General features: G+C 42.3%; 1 long non-coding RNA gene across 1 annotated transcript; it reads right to left on the bottom strand.

The window, feature by feature from the left end:
* Positions 1-5973: 5973 nt before the first annotated feature.
* Positions 5974-7733, bottom strand: LOC123958122. The gene is made up of 3 exons (XR_006822001.1): positions 7519-7733; positions 7218-7411; positions 5974-6993 (listed from the first exon to the last, which is right to left on the bottom strand). It is a non-coding gene; the product is annotated as an uncharacterized LOC123958122 (long non-coding RNA).
* Between the last annotated feature and the right edge of the window lie 1729 nt (positions 7734-9462).

Raw genomic sequence — 9462 nt, 5'->3', positions numbered from 1 at the left:
TTGGTTTCTGTTTTGTTTATGTCATAGGTGACGCGGTACACATTCCCGCCAGTGGTTTCACATTATTCCACTGATCTACAGGTGGTAAATAAGCTAAGATGTGCTGCAATGCGAAAGGAAAGGCGGCGAAGAAGAAGCGGGTCACCAAAACCAAATTACTGGGTGTTAGATTAGATAATTTACTGTGTTGGTCTGACCAGATAGATCATATCATGATGGGATAGGGCACTGCTATTTGAAGCAAGTGTCATGCATATGTTCCACCTTCTGATGTCTGGTCGCTTGCTCTGTCACACCTGGGGTACCGCCCAATCGTCTTGCCAAGCGCTGCTGAGAAACATCTAAAAAAAAGGCTTCAGATTGCACCGAACAGAGCAGCTAGATTTCTTCTTCATTGTTCTTTCCGTGCTAATGTGTGCGAGATGCTAAAACGATTATCTTGGTTCACTGTGGAAGCTATTTTAAAATCTAGTCTTTTATTGTTTCATGGAAAGGGTTATCTGGAATAATAAACCACTCTTCTTTTCTGAGAAATTAATAGATCCCGGCTTTTTCCATGGGTATATTTAACACATCAAGTGAGTTCTCGTCATCTGGTGGCGCCGAGGCCACGAACAAATTGCACGATGAGAACTGTTTTGTATCGAGCTTGGTCACCTTTTTCTGCATGGTCCTGATTTATTCAATCAGTATTACTTTCACTTTGATTTGGCCCAAAGTATAATGATTTCTACGTAGGCCCTTCAATATGCGACAGTTCGAGACCTAAATGCACTTCGAGTATCATGTTTAAAAGTATAAATCACATCATAAACAGGAGGCATTTTGTCCACAAGAAGAGTCTAATTACGTGTCGAATGCCCCTTTAATGGGGACACGCACAGAACATGATGATAAATATGTGTGTAAACAAGAGAGCTGATATCTCTGGTTGGGATTTTTAGGTTTTTTGTTCAGCTGACTAACACACAGAAAGTCGAACATGCTTTGTAGTACACCCCTCTGTTGAGCCCTGTTAATGTATTAAAATGTATAAAAAAGTATTCCACTATAAAAAATACAGAATATTAAAGAGTAACTAAACCCAGTAAACGTGCGATTAGTACATTTCTTACTCGTCACAGAAAGAATAAAACAATATTAGTCAATAGGCAAAATTTGCCTCAGAAAGTGTGGCTCAGATGCATGCATGTACAAAAACAATTGTACTGAGGAGGATAACTGGGGAGGAAAACAATTATGTAATCTGTATTAAAGCAGATTAATAATAGTGACAGTTAAAATACATTCAATTTATTGTTTCTTTAATTGGAACAACTTAAATACTTTGGTTTATGACTGAATCTCTGCAAAACTAAAGATATAAGTCATTCCCATCAGCCTCAGCTGTGCTTTGAGTTAACATGATAAACTAAGATAGTGAACATGGTAACAACATACCTGCTAAACATGCTGACATTAGCTCAAAGCACCGCTGTACAGCCTTACAGAGCTGCTAACATGGCTGCAGACTCCTCGTCTTGTTATTAGTTGAAATACCAAGAATGTATTTTATGAGGAAACACTGATTTTTACTTGTGTAGCCAAAAAATAAAGAGATTCCTTAACATGCTGGAGTATTCCTTTTCCGGTTGGTATGTTTCAACAACTTTTCTAAAGAGTGTGTTTGAAGTGTGGTCCCAGCGTCCACCATCACACACTGGCAGACATCAGTGTGAGACGGTTCAGGACTGTCCCACTGTGAAATCACAAAGTGCTGCAGGGCTCTCCCCAACTTTTTCAGCCCTTCATGCTAACTTTCTGAACTCCTGCAGCACTGCATGCTGTGCCTGTGGGATTTACCCACAATCCATAGTGTTCTGTTGAAAGCGACACAGGGGAAGTCTGAAAGTTTGCAGGTAGGCAGCAGAAATGTGTCTTTTTCTTTATTCTGTGAATGCAGGGTTATGTTGATTTGATCTAATCTGATTTGAGCAAAACAATGCAAGTAATTATTAATAAATAAATGATGGATATATAAAGGAATATGTGTGAAACGCCTCCTCCTGCTCAGGTAACGTGCCGTCTCATGTCTCCGACAACATTTGAAGCTCTACATTAAAGTGTTTTGCTGAGGCTTAGAGGGTCCATACACACTGGTTTATAGAAACATCCTCAGACAGCTGATGTGAAGACATCCCAATTCTGGCAGTATGAGACATTTTTGGACCGATTTACAAAATATCAACATAAATCAAAAAGATAAAGAAATTCTGGCAAATACAAGGGTTTTGCATATATGCGTTGTTATTGTTTTTTATGTGCACACTTTACTTATACTTCCTGTAATTATATAGTAAACAGTGTGTGAGAGTATGAAGGTATGCTGTGTGTACTGAACACTTTTTTTTTTAATGACCATAGAAAATATTCCTTGGAATAAAACACAGATGAATGATGTGAGTTGATGATATGTACCATTTACCAATTTACAATCTGGCATGACTTGTGTATTGACTCGGCTACCAAAAAGTGACATTGATGAGCAACTTTCTGTTCAAGCTTGGATTAAAAAAGCACCTGATCTTTTCCCTAAACTGGTTGAGAGGGCAGAGAAGAGTGACGTTACCAGCAGCTTGTGAGAAGTGCCAGTACGCATGAAAATGTCCAGGTACGCCAAAAAGTAAAATGTACTTGTGCCGGTACTGCACACTGGTGAGCCCACATCACGCACTGCTCGTGGCCCAGAAACGTTTAGGCTGCAGTTTCTTCAACTTCTAGCTTAGGGGGAGAAAGAGTGGTGGTTAAAAAGATGGCTAACCCCATCCTGCAATGTCAAAAGTTTTCTTGGGCAAGAGACTGAACCGCAGTTATAATATTAAGATGAGGGCCTGACATTTATTGTAATTTTCACTTAAGTGTTAGAGACAACTGGAGAAGGAGTAAGTAAAACTTTATTTACTGTTTCAGTCAATGCAATTTATGTACAAAACCCAGAAATAAATCAATACAAAACACTCAGCTCTCTCTCAAACACTCTTTTTTATACTTTTGTTGAGAATATTTCTTAAGGGGCTGCGTTGATGTAACAGGGAAAGGTAAGACAGGTCTAGCTTAGAGTAATTTAGCCGACCCCATAAGTGTTTTCTGACATCCCAGCTTTAGGTATTTCTCTCATATACTTATTCTTGCCAGGGAGACAACAATAGACTGATTAGTTAGAGACAGCAGTTCAGACTTCAGGCTAGCAGATATCAGTGTTCTCTGGGAATCTTGCAAGGTTGAGTCCAACAAGAATGTTTACAAGAACTCACTGGCTCCACAAGTCATGGATAGCGAGAGATTCCAATATGACGAAGCACTGGGGTCTAAACATCACATAGATTAATTGTTCTAGGTGAAAGGTGACCTAATAGGGAAACCTTCAGGCACTAGGGGGGAAGAGAGAAACATAAAAGGGACCAAAAGATGTTATCCTTCAGATTTGATGTGGTCACATCTTGTATGCTGGCGCTGTATCTCAATAAACAATGCTTTGTTAAGTCTTCATCAGTCTCCGAAACGTCTTCACACCTGAACCTGGTTCACAATATTTCTTACTTTTACTTTTCCACCATAAATTGAGACAGAAAAGGCTGAAATTGGTGCAGAAATTATATGAATGTAGGAAATGAAGTCTTCAATGCTTAAAAAGGGACCCGCTCTTCATTTGAGTCCCCTCCACCACTGAAACTAAACAAATGCTTTTGCATTTCAAGAAATGTCCTCTATAATGCAAGAAAACAGTCTCTGGGTTGACACACAGTTTATGGAGGTTTGTTTTCCCAATCTAGGCTGTGATGTTGAGGTTGACAAGTAAGCTGACCCCACTTATTCATTATTGACCATGATTACTGACTTGGCTTTTCATCTATACGTGCTGAAAATGTGACTTTGGCTGATGAACGTTTAAAACAAACCCTGTGGAAAGAGGAGTGATGAACCCAACCCCTGAGGTGGACTTTTTAGGGTTGGGCATGGTGGGGGGGCACCAATATAAAATCTCCCCTAGGGCTCCAACATTGTCAGGGCCGTCCCTGCTCATAGACCAAAAGTGAATTCAGTTCAGAGGTGAGTTTCTTGATGGACAGCTTAAATCTTTTCCCTCACACACACACACACACGATAAATACAGATAATTTATTCACACTGAGGTCTCACTCTTCTGTCTGTCCAATCAGAGGCCTCCCTACAATAACAGATGCCACTCATAATTCTAGCAAGCTCATAAAGAAACTTTCAATAACCACTGACAAAGGGCGGGACGAAACTGGCCTTTGTCGTTCACTCACGTGACACATTCAGCGCTACTGAAAACGTCAATCGATATTTGCGACAAGTCCCTCCCTAGCGTTGTGTTGTTACAGGAAACACTTAAATATGCAGAAGCAAATAGCTTTGGGGAACTGTTAAGAGGATGATGTCATCCACAGAGACATCATGGCGTGTCTCTGCTAAAAAACTAAAAACGAAAAGTTTTTTCCTCCAACTTTTCAGCCACAGAGAGAAACTAACAATGTTCATTTCAGTCCATGATCTGATCACGACAAACAATCCGAGAGGGTGGGGGTGCTGAAGGTTGGCGGTGTAGACTAACCTTTAGCCTCGGGGCTGTGCTTGTTGTCTGTTTCTGTTGTTGTAATGAGAGCAGCGGCGTCGAGGTGAGCCGCTCCGTTTCTGCAGGTTGGCAGAAAAACACACACATTAGTCTGGGTAATGGGTTCGGTGGGTCGCTCACATTTGCAGTGTTTGACCTCTGACCTCTGAGTGTGCTGAGCTGCAGGGACCATAAGACGAAGGGAGGGTTTTCAGAGATCTCAAATCCAGTTTCATTACCGTGGCAACCCAGAGGCCGCGACTGAGGAGGCGGGGCCTGGGGGACATTCAGCCTGGCCGCCGCATGTTCCTCTCGCCTCTGAATGGATAAATAATTAGCTGTGCTTCCTCTCATCGTCCTCCCACACAGGGTTAAAGCCGCCACTCTTCGTCTCGCTCAGCAGGAGAAGAAGAAAACAGGGCTGCAGCCTAAGATGCATTCGGGAAGGCTGCGAAATTACAGCTCTGCTGCTCTCTCCTCTCATCCTCCTCCCTCACAGCTGACCCTCATTGGAAATGGACAAGTTGGGATTCACAGAAACACAGCAGCTTCACAGGAGAGAGCGCAACCTCGAGAAGAGGAAGAATTTGGAGCGTTTCAGACGGGTGTGGGTGGAATTTAACTGCTGCGCCAAAACACCCGAACGGTTCCTTCTTAGATCTGATTGGGCGTCCGTCTCTCCCGCTGTCACTGGACAGACTGATGTGATGTTAAACTGCCGTTCAACATCTTCACCTCCACCACCTCTCCCTCTCTGCACTTCACAGTAATCTCGCTCGCCACAGACGGAGGAGGAGGCAGGGAGCAAAGAGCAGGGAGCAGCGGGAATTAAACCATCAACATTTGCAAGGCTCGTCCAGATACACAAAACTAACACTGCTGAAAGCCTGCAGAAATATTCTACCTGCTGTTCTGATGCATTTTTTAAAGTCTTATTAATTATATAAAACTTTCACTCTGAGCTCTCATCATCGTTTTTCAGAGAAAAAGCTTCAAAAAGCCACAGTACACTACCTTCTCCGCAGGCAGACACAAACTCCGCTCCAAGTACATGATCATGTTGCTCTGTAACCACCGGACGTCCTAATGAGCAGCTTTTTGCTAAGCTCAACATATGAAATTGGTTCTGTTGCCCCTGAAAGGCCAAAAAGGGAGCTATCACGGGTTTCAGAAATAAGGCAGAATAAAGTGTGGGAGCAAAAAAAAGAATATAAACCTTAAGTTAGACAAGTGTTATAACGGACCCCTCAGTTTGGCATGCGGGCATTTATTGCAAAGTTTAAACATCTTAGTGTGAAAAACAGTTTTAGTTTTTTAAGAAATAATGTAAAACATGATGCAGGTGAAAAGACAGAAAAGACAGATGCATGCTATGTTTAACTCTAAAGCGCAGTGACTGGGTTAGGGGAGAGCGACTAATTTAAAAGCCTTCGCTGTGAAACCCTGTAGTCTGTAGGGACATCGTTCAAATAGACAATAAGGTTGTGATGTTTATTGCAGCTTCAGTAATATTTGTAGTTTCCCTTTGACGCATCGCTCCGCTCGCTCACCGTAGCAGCTTGGTCTCTCTGCTCACAGCAGCCTTCAGTGTTGTTAGGCCGTTACGTGTAACCAATCAGGTAGTGCTGTGGGCGGGACTACAGAGTGGTGAATACCGACAGAGACGGCTACATCAGAGCCAATTTAATCCTAACTTTTTCTTTTTGCTCATCGATAAAATGATCCGATCCGTGACTCAAAACCACGATATCATCCAAACTGTGAGTTTTGTGATCCGTTGCACCACTAATGAAACACAAGGTGGGAAAATATTATTTTGTTTGTTGACGGTCAGAAGCTGGAAGTAGGAAAAGCCTCATTACCAACATTATAACTGTTCTGTTGGGATTTGGCGCAGGTACAAGGTTCAGGTGAGATCGATGCATTCAGAAACCCACCAAAGCATGATGCCTCTCTGTCAATATTTAATCAGGAAGAGCAGCTTTTGCAGCGAGTTAACATTTCATAAAACACATTAACATTGATTCAGCAGGCCTGGCAGATTAAAGTGGATAAACAGAGGGAGTCAATCATTTGGCACTGTAGGAGCAGGTAATGGGACAAAGTCCTCACAGCGAGGAAAGAAGGTGAATAAAGAAGATATGAGAGAAAGATTTATATCATTCTATCTAGTCCCTTAAATCTTTTACTTCTTAAAGGGAAAGCACAGTGAATAGGCTGCTTCTGATTTATTTTGTCTAAAAGGAACGGAGCGATCATTAATGTTATTATTGACACCTGCTCTTTTCTCACGTCGGATGTTTCGGCTCATCAGCGCACGGGGAAGGTCTATTCACAGAGACGCTCTCCTCCGCAGACAGCTGGGGCTGACACAAGAGCTGCAGGTGGGAAATAATTACAGAAATTACAGTTCTAATTAATAGCTGAAGGTAAGTCCAATAATAAGTCCAATTTCGGTTCTGAAGCGCTGGAGTTGGGAGTCGATACTGCAAAGTGAAAAAACTCAAACTGGCAGGCAGAATAAGAAGAAGAAGAAGAATAATCCGCTAATTAGTAAATACTACAGGAGGAAATATGCGGAAGATTTTTCAAATGAGGCAACCTTTAACCCGGCGTGGAGGACACTCTGAATCCTCCAGTTGTCATTGGTTACAGCTGATCTGATGTCCTGCAGGTACACTCAGCTCAGTCCAGCGGTGCAGGGTTATTTTTCTGTTTCCCGTATACATTCAGAATATTTCTGAAAGGTTCCAGCTGTAGTTCTGCGCCAGCATCGTTGTGAAAGGTGAAAGCTTCCTAGTAAGGAAACAAGGATAAAGGAAGCTTCCTGGTTACGTCCGCACATACATCTGTGTAGCACCTTACCACCAAAGCAAATTCCTTGTATGTGTAAACATTCTCACCTCCGACTCGTCACATATTTGACGCTTGGTCAAGGCCCTTTGGCGTCATTTTTAGACGTGTAGTCTCCGCGGTCAAGTTAGCAACGCTTAGTAACAACAAATATGCAACGTCCGGGTAGACTTTCAAAGTAAAACTCTAGCGTTTCCAAACATCGCCATTTTGAAACAGCACGTTATTGTTATATCCAGTGGTCCCTCTCCTCTGTTTTCCTTTTGTTCTCTGCCGTTTCCCACCCTTTTATGTCTGTCTGTCTGTTTTCCCTTATGAGTCTGCTTTAATTGTAGGTGGGCGTGGCTCTCGTGCTGGGCTCCTGCACGCTGTCTCTACACACCTGCACCTCGTTCCCAATCAACCGTCTGTTATCTAGCCGGTCCAGCACACCAGTATTTGCCAGATTGTCTGTGTATCTGTAAGAATCAGTGGTACAAACCTTTGCCTGCTACTCGTAGTAAGCCTGTTTTTGTGACTTTCCCTCGCTTCTACTAATCCTTGTGAATTCTCCCTCGTTCTCACAGACCTCACCGCTTCAGTCCAACCATCCCTCCCTCGCCCCCCTTTGAACTGTTTATTCCTCAATAAACTCCCTTTGAATTGTGAACAGTGACCCGGCTCTGTCATGCTTTTGGGTCCAGCTTTTACGTACACCCGTAACAGTTATTAAAGTTGGGAAATGTTGCAGTTTGGTCAAAACTACTCGGTTAAGGTCAGGAAAAGATCATGTTTTATTGTTTGTTTAAATAAAAATATTTAATGTTGACTTTTTGTTTCACACGGGACACGAACCCTGGTCTCCTGGTTCAAAGTCTGGGTTCCAGCCCTCCATCCACCGCCTTACTCAGTCTTTTCTGTTAAATATCTTATACCTGCCTTTACCGTCAAAAGCTGACGCTACAGGGCTTCCCCCACTGTGTTGAACTATATATGAGAGATGGCACGTCACCTTCATCCACGGTGCACAGAGAAGGAAAAAGTCTGGACAAGTCAGAACTCCACCAACACTTGCAGTAAGAAAAAAAACAACTTTACTGTCCAACCAACGTGATTATCCTACAACTACTTTGAATAGTATAACAATTCTCTCTGCTATGGAGTTTATTTAAAAGCTCCCTTGATACACGCTCATCACCAGTGCACAGGTGTAAAAGCTAAAAGGTGTAAAGGAATAAAGGTGCTGAGATTCTTCCTGCTGTTTAACTGAAACTACAGCTGCCACCTCCTCTATCACGCACCAACACCTCTCCCCTCTGATGTTGGAAAAAAATGTGATGACAGTCTTTGTGATTAAAAATAAAATTTACTGCCGGAGATCCTCACACATTAGCCCGAGACTTGTCAGGGTCTGCGTGTGTGACGCGTGGTGTTAATTGGCAGCATAACGATCATGAAGAATTCATGCTGCAATAACAGTGGATTTCTCTCGTTTAATTAAAGATGGTGCGTCGCCGCGGCTGCATGCATATTTAACGAGCAACATTGCTAACAGATTACTGAGCCTCCCAACATGTGACGGCGCGCAAGCTAGCAGCTGCTTTTAACACGCGCACACACACACGTTCTGTACACTGGACCAGGTGCCGTCCTGAACGCCATTAAGCTGTTTTCATGCAGTTGATATTTATTGACTCTCACAGTAGCTGCCTTTACAGAAGTGATAACCAAAGTCAGAGCTCATTCAGGATAAGAATCTGAACATCTCCATCACAATAATAGGGCTCTTTCTGAGAGAAAAGTCCACTTGAAAGGGCAGATTTTAGAATCAATTTAAAGGGTAAAAGGTGTTTTCTAAACACTGTTTCAGTTGCTGTATATTTCCTGTACTCTTTCTAAGCGTGCTTTCTAACTTGAATTCAGACTTCAATAAGATTCGTGACTTCAAGTTACTCAGAAATTGCAATAAGTTACTAGTTACTTATTACTCCTTTAAAAAGTAATATTACTTATTA

The sequence above is a fragment of the Micropterus dolomieu genome, linkage group LG19, assembly GCF_021292245.1.
Source record: "Micropterus dolomieu isolate WLL.071019.BEF.003 ecotype Adirondacks linkage group LG19, ASM2129224v1, whole genome shotgun sequence".
Classification (NCBI taxonomy): domain Eukaryota; kingdom Metazoa; phylum Chordata; class Actinopteri; order Centrarchiformes; family Centrarchidae; genus Micropterus; species Micropterus dolomieu.
This window is presented reverse-complemented; position numbering and strand designations above follow the sequence as displayed.